We start from the raw sequence: 10,276 nt of genomic DNA on the forward strand, positions 1-10,276 counted from the left end.
TATATATAATATGTTTTAATGATAAAGTTCCTGTGCTGCTTCCACAGGGTTTAGGAAAGATGTAAACACAACTGATTAAATGATCATCAACAGGGTGACAGTTTCACTAAAAATAGGAGTTTTGTCAGGCTGAAGTCCGCAGTATACTCCCGCGTACATCTGTTCACACGTACGTACGCATGTACTGTACGCAGAGGGTTCAGACTTCATACTCGAGCGTACACCCTGAGCAGAGCAGCTTCACAGACAAGGGGCGTTTACCTTTGGGACAAATTGAGGTCGCCGATTGGTCATTTGCTGACACGCCTACTGGATTGATTGACAGGTAAAAAAAAAATAAAATAAATAAACGAGAGCTGGCAGCCTCAGCCGCAGCGGTGTTATGTGTTTATATGTTGTTAATAAAAAGATCTAAAAACTACAGGGAGCGCTGGTCCTGCAGCCCACACATCAGACCAGCCCAACAGGAAATCTCCAGACCCTCCCGCAGCCACGCTGGACCTGAGTTTATACTTCGCTCCTGACAAATTCCTTCATTTCTCACCATTTCAATCATGGCATCAACAGAGGAGGAAGAGATCACTTGCCTTTTGGCAAAAAAAAAAAAAAAAAAAGAAGGCCAGATCAGGGATGAAGAAGGGGAATTTAATACATTGGTGTCGCATACAAAACAGTCTGTCGCCGGGCAGTTTATTGTGCGACACCGCGTACGCGGTCGTAAAACTTGAGCTTTGCACGACATGCCCTGTGGGGGTATGCTCGTACCTCCGCGTACGTACATGCGTATCTCCGCCTATGGACGTACGCGGGAGTATACTGGGGGCTTGAAGGTCTGGAGCATACAGGTGTGTGTGTGTTAACACAATGTCAAGGAGAAAAGACATCAGTAATAAATTTAGAGAGGCACATGTCCCTGTCTTTCAATGTAAAAATAAATATTAGGACATTTTCAAACAGTTTATAATGCATTCCTCTACAGAGAAACATTATTCACATTCAAACAGTATTAAAGAGTCCGTCCTGCTAGGAGTGGATACCTCAACAATTTGACCCCAATTTGAGACTGTGTATTAAAAACAAACATAAAAAAAAAGACAAAAATCCAATAGCTCCATCTCAGACTCTACAGTTAGCAGGTTAATGGTTGAGAGGGCAGTTAGAAAACGACAAACTACTTGTGTGCAGTGGTTTGAGCTGGAAGGCTGCCTGATTGCTTCCCACATATGGCCTTTCTTTGTGGAGTTTTCATGTTCTTTCTGTGCACAAGATGTCACGTTCTGGTGTAGTTCAGACCCAATGGTGCAGGCAGCACGACGACTCGGTAGGTAAAATAATAATGTTTAGTCCAAAGAACACAAAATAGCTGACAGAGCTGCAAACATTACTCAGGGATCACTGGAAACTCAGGAGAGAGAGGCAACAGGAGACAATGCCAGGACAGTGAAAAACACAAAGACACAGACTTTAATACAAACACTAATGAGGATTAAACACAAAACACCTGTGAGGCAACACAGGTGTGTGAAAAACAGGTGTAATGACAAGAGGAACAATGCTGAAACACACCACCAGGGGGCATAATCCTTACACAAGAGGGTTTTTGCAGGTACTTAAATTTTTTTTTTAATTTTTAAATATTTTTAGGCTTTGTCAATAACAATCGTGTTTACTACAACACCAAAAACAAGTAAAAAAAAAAAAAGACAAAAATAAATGAGTTGCTATTTTTTCTGCATGAGACCTTACAGGGTTGAGAGTGATGTGAAATAATAAATGTCTGCAAACACTAATGAATACTTCAAGTTGGAGTTACTAAAGCTGCTCTTAGTTATGGAGTGTATGTTTTTAACGCTTTAGTTTTTTGTTTGTTTTTAAGCCTTGATATTTTTTTTTTTTTTCATTTTTACTTTATTTATTTATTACAAATGACACTGTGGAATCTGTTGTGTGATTTTGTACACTTGAAGTTACATTTTAAAACTTTTAGCACCCTGTAAGTTAAGATTTTTTTTTCTAAGATGTGATATTTAAAACTCTAGAGTTGAAAGGGTGAGATTTTTTTCTTCATCACTATATGTAGTGAGCATGCATCAGGATATCACTATATTTACTTTTTTCTTCTTTTTGTTTCTTTATGAAAAAAACCAAGAGGATTATGGATCAGTGCTGTGAATCTTGTTTTTCTGTTCAGACTTTCCCAATAAAAAATCCCTTTCCTCACAGTGTGCTCCTTACAATAGTCTCATATATAGAAAAAAAAACCCAAAAACATTCTGCCAATCAACTCCAGTCAAATTTGAAGCATGTGCACTAATCCAATAATTATCAGTCGGGTCATCAGGACAGTTTCTTTTTTATAGAGATGTTTCACCCTCTATCCGGAGGGCTTCATCAGTCAGAGGAGTTCCAGTAAACTGTTTCCCCACCAAGCAGTAAACTCCTTAAGTAGACCAACCAGTTTTCTGGAGCTACGATGGTTTCTGGGGGCCGTCCTGTCCCTCATCAACTCCTCCCATGCAGGCAGGCACAGCCAAAGTGGTTCAAGGCAACTGTTATGGCTGCTGTCATAAGTTGAATGTGTGTTAGTGTGCAAAACCCTAACTGTGCCAATTAGTGTCCAGGTGTGCGGCTGGAGGAAGACGCTCATGATTGGAGCTGTGATTGGCTGCCTGCCTGGAGGTGCTGCGTAAGAGGAGCTGAGTTGGAGATGACGTTGGCTTTCCATCTTCTCTGCGCGTCCCTGCAGCCACAGCTGACCTGTTGTCTGTCGTTTATATAAATTAGTATCGTTTTATAGGGAGTTCTTGTAGGGGTGAGCTGCCATTTTAGTTGAGAGCTTTTTCTCCTGTTTTTGTTAGTTTAGGTCAGGTAAGAGACCTGTATTTTGGTTACTTTTGATTTGTTAGGTAAGTGACAGCCCTGTGATGGACTTGGGACCTGTCCAGGGTGTACCCCGCCCCTCGCACAGTGCTTGCTGGACATGGGCACCAGCGACCCCCGTGACCCAAAATGGAATAAACGGGTAAAGATAATGGATGGATGGATGGAGGTAAGTGACAAAAATGGGAATAAAAAATGGTTTGTTTTGTTTGTTATTTTGGCCTGAGGCTCACCTTGACGTCTGGCAAGACTCCAATGTAAATATATCATCATTCATTCACCTTGTAAATAACCACTGTTAACCTTTTCATCTGACTCCACGGCTGCTTGAGGTGTGCAAAGGGTGGAAATGCCCACCCCCAATTACAACCTGGCGCAACAAGCCTTTTTGCCGGTTGTAATATATTGGGGGCTCGTCCGGCATTTGAACCCGGGACCTCTCGCAGAAGAAGAAACGTCTGTCGTTTTTAACCACTTTTGTGATGCCTCTCTCACCTTGAACTTGGCCAAGTGTGAGTTTGGAAAAGCCACCATCACTTATTTGGGCAAACAGGTTGGACAAGGACATGTGCGCCCATTAGCTGCTAAGGTACTAGCCATTATTGATTTTCCTGTCCCGCAGACAAAAAATCACTTTGAAGCTTTTTAGGAATGTGTGGATTCTATCGTGGGTTTTGCAAAAACTTTTCTGATGTAGTAAGCCTGCTTACAAAACTTGTTAGCCCACTGATGCCTTTCGTTTGGTCCAGCTTGTCAAGCTGCGTTTGAGTCAGCTAAAGCAGTATTGTGCAGTGCGCCCGTGCTTTCTTCGCCAAACTTTGAACCTCACTCACAGGGACAATTTAGAGTTACCAATCAGCCTAACATGCATGTTTTTGGTCTGTGGGAGGAAACAGGAGTACCCTGAGAAAATCCACGCATGCACAGAGAGAACATGCAAACTCCACACAGAAATGTGGCCAGGATTCTATCCAACAACCTTCTTGTTAAAAGGCAACTCCTCTACCAACTATACCACCGTGGCACCCCATTTCTTTTATTAGGCAAAATGCCTGAATGTAAATTAGATGAATGCTTCAAAAATAGTCTTGGTGTGTTGTGATTGATATGAGTGGTGGGAATGTTTTGCAGAATGTAAAGTGTGTGTGTGTGTGTGTGGGGGGGGGGGGTGAGAGAAAGACAGAGACGGAGAGAGAGAGTCAAGCCATCAAAGGCCGAATTATTAATATTGTTTTCCTGATCAGGAGTAACTCCTTCTCCTGTTGAGTGTGTGGCCCTGTTTGAACAGGTGCATATTTCAAGTCTGGCTGCTGGTCTCTAGCAGGCTGCTGTGTAGGGGAACTTAAATCAGAGGAGGCTTTTGCAGCAGTCTTGCAGACCTCACTGAGTGGTAATTTAATGAGTTAGATGTGGATTTAGCTTTGTGTATGTTTTGTATCAAATTAAGACGTTATCCAAGTGTGTTGAGGAGTCAGAGCAGATTGCAGATAATCAGAACAGGTTCTGTAAAGATGAATGGAGTTCAGAGAGTAAAAAACAAAGGGTCATTTCACAACATTATTGTGATATTAGCACATCAGTGTTTTGTATCTTGCTCACTGTTTTTAATTGTAAAAACGGTAAGAACTGTGATTCAAAGCTGAGCGATTATTCTTGAATTCATTTTCATTTATTAAACATAAAATGTTTTATTGTAATTAAACACAGGAGCACATAAATGACAAAACGGTGAAAACTTCACATGCGAAACGCTGCACACGTGAAGCGTCTTTCACAGACCTCCTTTGTACGACACAGAATTAACTGCTTTTAATTCATTTTTTTATCATCTTATAAGGCTCACGCTTGGGCCATTAATAAAAAAAAAGAGTTCTTTACATCTTAAAAGAGCACATAAAATAGTTTTGTTTTAAACCTGACTGAGCAAGTTGTTCAACATAATTGCACCAAGTGCTAGCCTTGTTTTTAGCTGTTTTAATTCAGAAAAATATCCAGTTAAGTATTCTCTGAGTGCCAAAACCATCTGAGCACCTCTTTCACCAATCCTAATCCATAATCCACAACAGGCCCACGCTGGTAAATCCTGCTACCTACTGTGGATATCGCAGGAGTGACAGAAATGGACAGCAGAAGTGTGGCAATGGTAACGAAGATTTAATTTAATTTAAAATAAAATAAACAATAGAGATTGTTAGTTGGAATATACCACATGCAATATTTAGATATAAAGTAAATATTATAAATATATTTTTGGGATACTGTAATTACACATATCAGTTTCAGGTATTTAAATTAGTTTTTGATACTGCTGTTGCTGATATGCAGCATTGAAATCAAATTACATCATATATGTTTGTACAAGTATTGCTGTTTAAAACTGCATTTTGAATCCTGTCTTCTTGTGCAAGGTCACTTTGCTGTGCAGTCCCCAGAGTTGCCTGCTAGATGGTAGCAGAGTTCTTTCTAATATGATCCTCAGTAGTGTTAAATATGGATCCACAGACAGCTGAGACCTGACTGGTATTGATTTGAGGCCAATTCTCCATAACATGTTAATCACAAATTTCTGTTTCAAGCTACAAATTGAGCAGATCTTAATTCCTGCTCGTTCCTTTTTTAATTTGGCAGGGCAGCAGTGAAAACATGTCTTTTAAACCAGTTTGATTTGATTTTGGACGTTACAAAGCTCGTCAATAAATCTCCTGTCCAAGCCTAACCACTGAAACAAGTGTGGATTTGCTCTGCCACAATAAAACGGCTCATTCATCAGGCATGAAGAAATGAACTCAGGCTTTATGAGAGCTTTGTTTATGAGGTTTAACAAAATTTACTTCGGCGCCTCAAATGTTTCCTCAGGAGCTTCTGTTTCACTGAACCGTTTCACACCAGGAAGTCAATCCTGAGAGCTGTAATCTAAATTGTTGACTATTTGCATAGTTTGGACAATTATCCCAGTTGGCATCAGTGAGTTTTTTTTTTCCCTGCATTAAAAGTCCCAGACCTCTCTGATCAATACCTACTGTGCATTCAATCATGAGCGAGCGTCTCTGCACAAAGTAATTACAAATGACTGCAAGTGATTTGAAACGCAAAGAGCTGAGGTGGTGGCTGCGGCAACAAAATTCCTTTTAATCTCAAATTAATGGACTCCTTGGCTCAACAGTAATGATATTTCAAAATACATTTTGATAATGGGCTTTGTTAGCTAAATCCACTGACTTTTTTTGGCAAACATTTTTGCTGCCTGCAGTCTGGAATAAAAAGAGAAATGGTAAACAACAAGGCCCAGGATGCAATTCTAGACTGAATAATGAGTTGAGCAGAGTTTAGTCTTATTTTAGAAGAAAACTGTTTAAATAATTAAATATACAGTTCAAATAAAACATGCAAACACTTCATACATGAACTGAGTTTTATATAAACATGGATTTTATGTCAGAATAGCTGCTACATTAGCTCATGCAGTCTTTGTTTTTTTTTTGTTATGTAGTGAAGTCAAGAGCAGTACTTGAGTACACATTCAGCTCGCCTGAAAAACAAGAAAAAAAATAAAGGTAAAAAAAAAAAAAATACAACAGAATCCTCACAGTTTCAACCTAAGCTGTGGAGAGCTGCATTACTGAACTATTTAACAGGAAACGTTGATTAAAGCTTGTTTTCTGTCTTAAACTCTGTCGCACAGTAATACAGAAACACTAGCAAACTGAAGCTGGAACTTCACTATATGTTGGCAAACAGACGAACATGGTATACTGGTTCAGCTCCACCTACATAATATAGTCTTAATGGCAATCAGGTGATACGGAACCGTTCAACAGGAGCTGGCACAAAGGACTGCCCGTCCAGCAGATATACCATTCCTCTATCCAGCTCACTGGCAAACAAAGGAGGGGAGGAGAAAACAAAACAGCAGAATTCATTCACCCTTTATTTATACAGGTTAATCCCATTGAACCTCGGCGACTCATTTACAAGAGAGACCTGACTCTTCAATGTAAGGCACACAACCCGCACCGTGCATCTAACTTAAGGCTCCCACATACTCGAGCGTACTGTGTGTACTCCGTGAGCTGTGCACTGTCCGCAGACGGTTGAGACTTTACTTGAGCGTACACCCTAATGAGCTGCAGCCCAGTTCTGCAGACAAGGGGCGTTTACCTTCGGAAAAAATTGAGTTTGCCGATTGGTCATTTGCTGACACGCCTACTGGATTGATTGACAAGTCGCAAAAAGTAAAACAAGTTGCTGACGGCCCTGGGTAGAGGCAGCTGGCAGCCCAGGAGCAGCAGCAGCAGCGTTCTGTGTTTATATGTTGTTAATAAAAAGTTTAAAAATATAAATAATCAAGGAGCACTGGTCCTGCAGCCCACACCTCAGACTGGGAAATCTCCATACTCCCGATTAGCCATGCCGGGCCTGATTTCAATTCTCTCATGACAAATTCCTTAATTTTGCATAATTTCAGTCATGAAGTCAACGGATGAAGAGGAAGAGATTGCTTAACTCTTGGAAAAAAAAGAAAAGAAAAGGCCATTAAACCAGATCAGGGATGAAGAAGGGGAATTTAATACATTGGTGTCAAATACAAAACAGTTCGTCGCCAGGCAGTTTATTGCATGACACCGAGTACACATACGCAGTTGTAAAAAATTATCTTTGCGCGGACAGGGCCTGTGGACATCCGCTTCATGTCCATGTTGAGTCCGCTTAGAGTACCCGCGGACCTCCGTGAAGTGAAGGACGCCCAAGTATGTAGTGTCCTTTAAATGGAACTTCTTGCAGGCAGTGAGCCAAAAGGATATCCAGCTGATGTAAATAATTTCGGCTGAGATGTACAGCCCTTTAGGTAGATAGCCAGTCAATGGATGCTTACCGACAAGCCCCTCCCCCTAGTGGCTCAAGATTGGGACACCGGTAACCCACGTCTAAGCAAGGGACTCCGGGCTCTTTGCTGACTTCTACAAGTGTTGTGTAGCATGAAATAGTGCTCCCCTGACCATGAAATCTGACCTGGAGGTCAATTTTCATAACAGCCGGAAATGTTGCTCTAAAGTTACTGTTGACCAGAATACAGTAGACCTCTCTACTTTGCGGTTCGTTTATCGCTGACTCGCTCTATCGCGGTTTTTCAAAATAAGATTGGACATGATACACAATTGGCTGACTGATGAATGAGCCGCACAATCGGCATGGAATTTTTATTTAAAATAAATTATTTAGCAGCTGCTGCACATTTGTACAGCCCAGAGCTGCAGAAAAAGCTTCCTCCTGCAGCTTTTATGCAACCTATACTGCAGCATAAACTTCCAGCTGCAGCTGATCAGCTGTTCTCCATGCATGATCAGCTGTTCACTGTGCAAAGTGGAGAAGTGGGCGTGGCCAGAGCACTTGTAGGTGGCAAAGAGCAGAAGAGGCAGGGAGCTGAAATCATGACATTCTGTGCTCTTTTAGGCTGTTTACGGTTTAGAAAACATTGTTTAGAATATGGTAAGAGTGTGGGAAGGGTTTCAAATGCCTTAATATATACATTACCTTGCCAAATGTATTCGCTCGCCTGCCTTGACTCACATATGAGCTTAAGTGGCATCCGATTCCTAATCCATAGGGTTCAATATGACACTGGTCCACTCTTTTCAGCTAGAACAGCTTCAACTCTTCTGGGAAGGCTGGCCACAAGGTTTAGGACTGACAATTGTTGGATTTTATACCTGGATTATTGAGCATGGACTTTGTTGGTTTAGGAGTGTGTTTATGGGAATTGTTGACCATTCTTCGAGAAGCGCATTTGTGAGGTCACATACTGATGTTGGACGAGAAGGCCTGGCTCTCAGTCTCTGCTCTAATTCATCCCAAAGGTGTTCTATTGGGTTGAGGTCAGGACTCTGTGCAGGCCAGTCAAGTTCATCCACACCAGACTCTGCCATCCAGGTCTTTATGGACCTTGCTTTGTGCACTGGTGCACAGTCATGTTGGAAGAGGAAGGGGCCAGCTCTAAACTGTTCCCACAATGTTGGGAACATGGAATTGTCCAAAATGTCTTGGTATGCTGAAGCAGTCAGAGTTCCTTTCACTGGAACTAAGGGGCCAAGCCCAGCTCCTGAAAAACAACCCCACACCATAATCCCCCTCCACCAAACTTTACACTTGGCACAATGCAGTCAGACAAGTACCGTTCTCCTGACAACTGCCAAACCCAGACTCATCCATCAGATTACCAAATGGAGAAGCATGATTCGTCACTCCAGAGAACGTACCTCCACTGCTCTAGAATCCAGTGGCGGCGTGCTTTACACCACTGCATCTGACGCTTTGCACTTGGTGATGTATGGCTTGATGCAGCTGCTCAACCATGAAACCCATTCCATGAAGCTCCCTGCACACTGTTCTTGAGCTAATCTGAAGGCCACATGACGTTTGGAGGTCTGTAGTGATTGACTCTGCAGAAAGTTAGCAGAAACTATGCGCTTCAGCTGACCCCGCTCCATCAGTTCACGTGGCCTACCACTTCGTGGCTGAGTTGCTGTCATTCCGAAACACTTCCACTTTCTTACAATACAGCTGACAGTTGACTGTGGAATATTTAGGAGCGAGGAAATTTCACGACTGGATTTGTTGCATAGGTGGCATCCTACCATGCTGGATTTCACTGAGCTCCCGAGAGCGACCCATTCTTTCACAAATGTTTGTAAAAACAGTCTGCATGCCTAGGTGCTTCATTTTATACACCTGTGGCCATGGAAGTGATTGGAACACCTGATTCTGATAATTTGGATGGGTGAGCAAGTATTTTTGGCAATGTAGTGTATGTATACATAAAAATAAACTACTACTTACTACTTGTACTATTATTCCTACTTCACGGTTTTTCACTTATCGTGGGTCTTCAGGCCACAGATCCCCTGCAGTAAACGAGGGACTACTGTAAAGTGATTACTCTTGGATGATGAATGCTTATTTCATTTAAGCTTTTGATAAAGAAAAATTCATAAAATTAGATACACTATATTTAATTAAATTATGACTTGTTTAAAACTTGAATTATGCCCCTTAGTGAGTGCTTACAAAATGTCTATCATAAATACTGAATATTTTAATATTCATTCATTCAAATAGGTTACTTGTAAGCAACGTTTAAGAGCATCTGAGAAGTTTAAGGCCTCGTTAACTGTCTTCTCTGCATAGCTTGGCTTATGTTAAATGTTTATAGTTTGTGACAAGGTTTGTCTATTTTAAGAGCTCTGTTGTGACTAGTTTTTTTTTTTTCCATTAGCCATCTAAACTTGCTCGGCTCAGCTTTATTGGAATCACGGCTGAGGTGATTCCAAAAACCAAGCTGGAATAGGTAATGGAGACACACTGGCCAATGCTGTCGATGCAAACTGAATAAAGCCACGCC

This window comes from Nematolebias whitei, chromosome 20 (assembly GCF_014905685.2).
Source record: "Nematolebias whitei isolate Nwh7 chromosome 20, NemWhi1, whole genome shotgun sequence".
In the NCBI taxonomy this organism is placed as follows: Eukaryota; Metazoa; Chordata; class Actinopteri; order Cyprinodontiformes; family Rivulidae; genus Nematolebias; species Nematolebias whitei.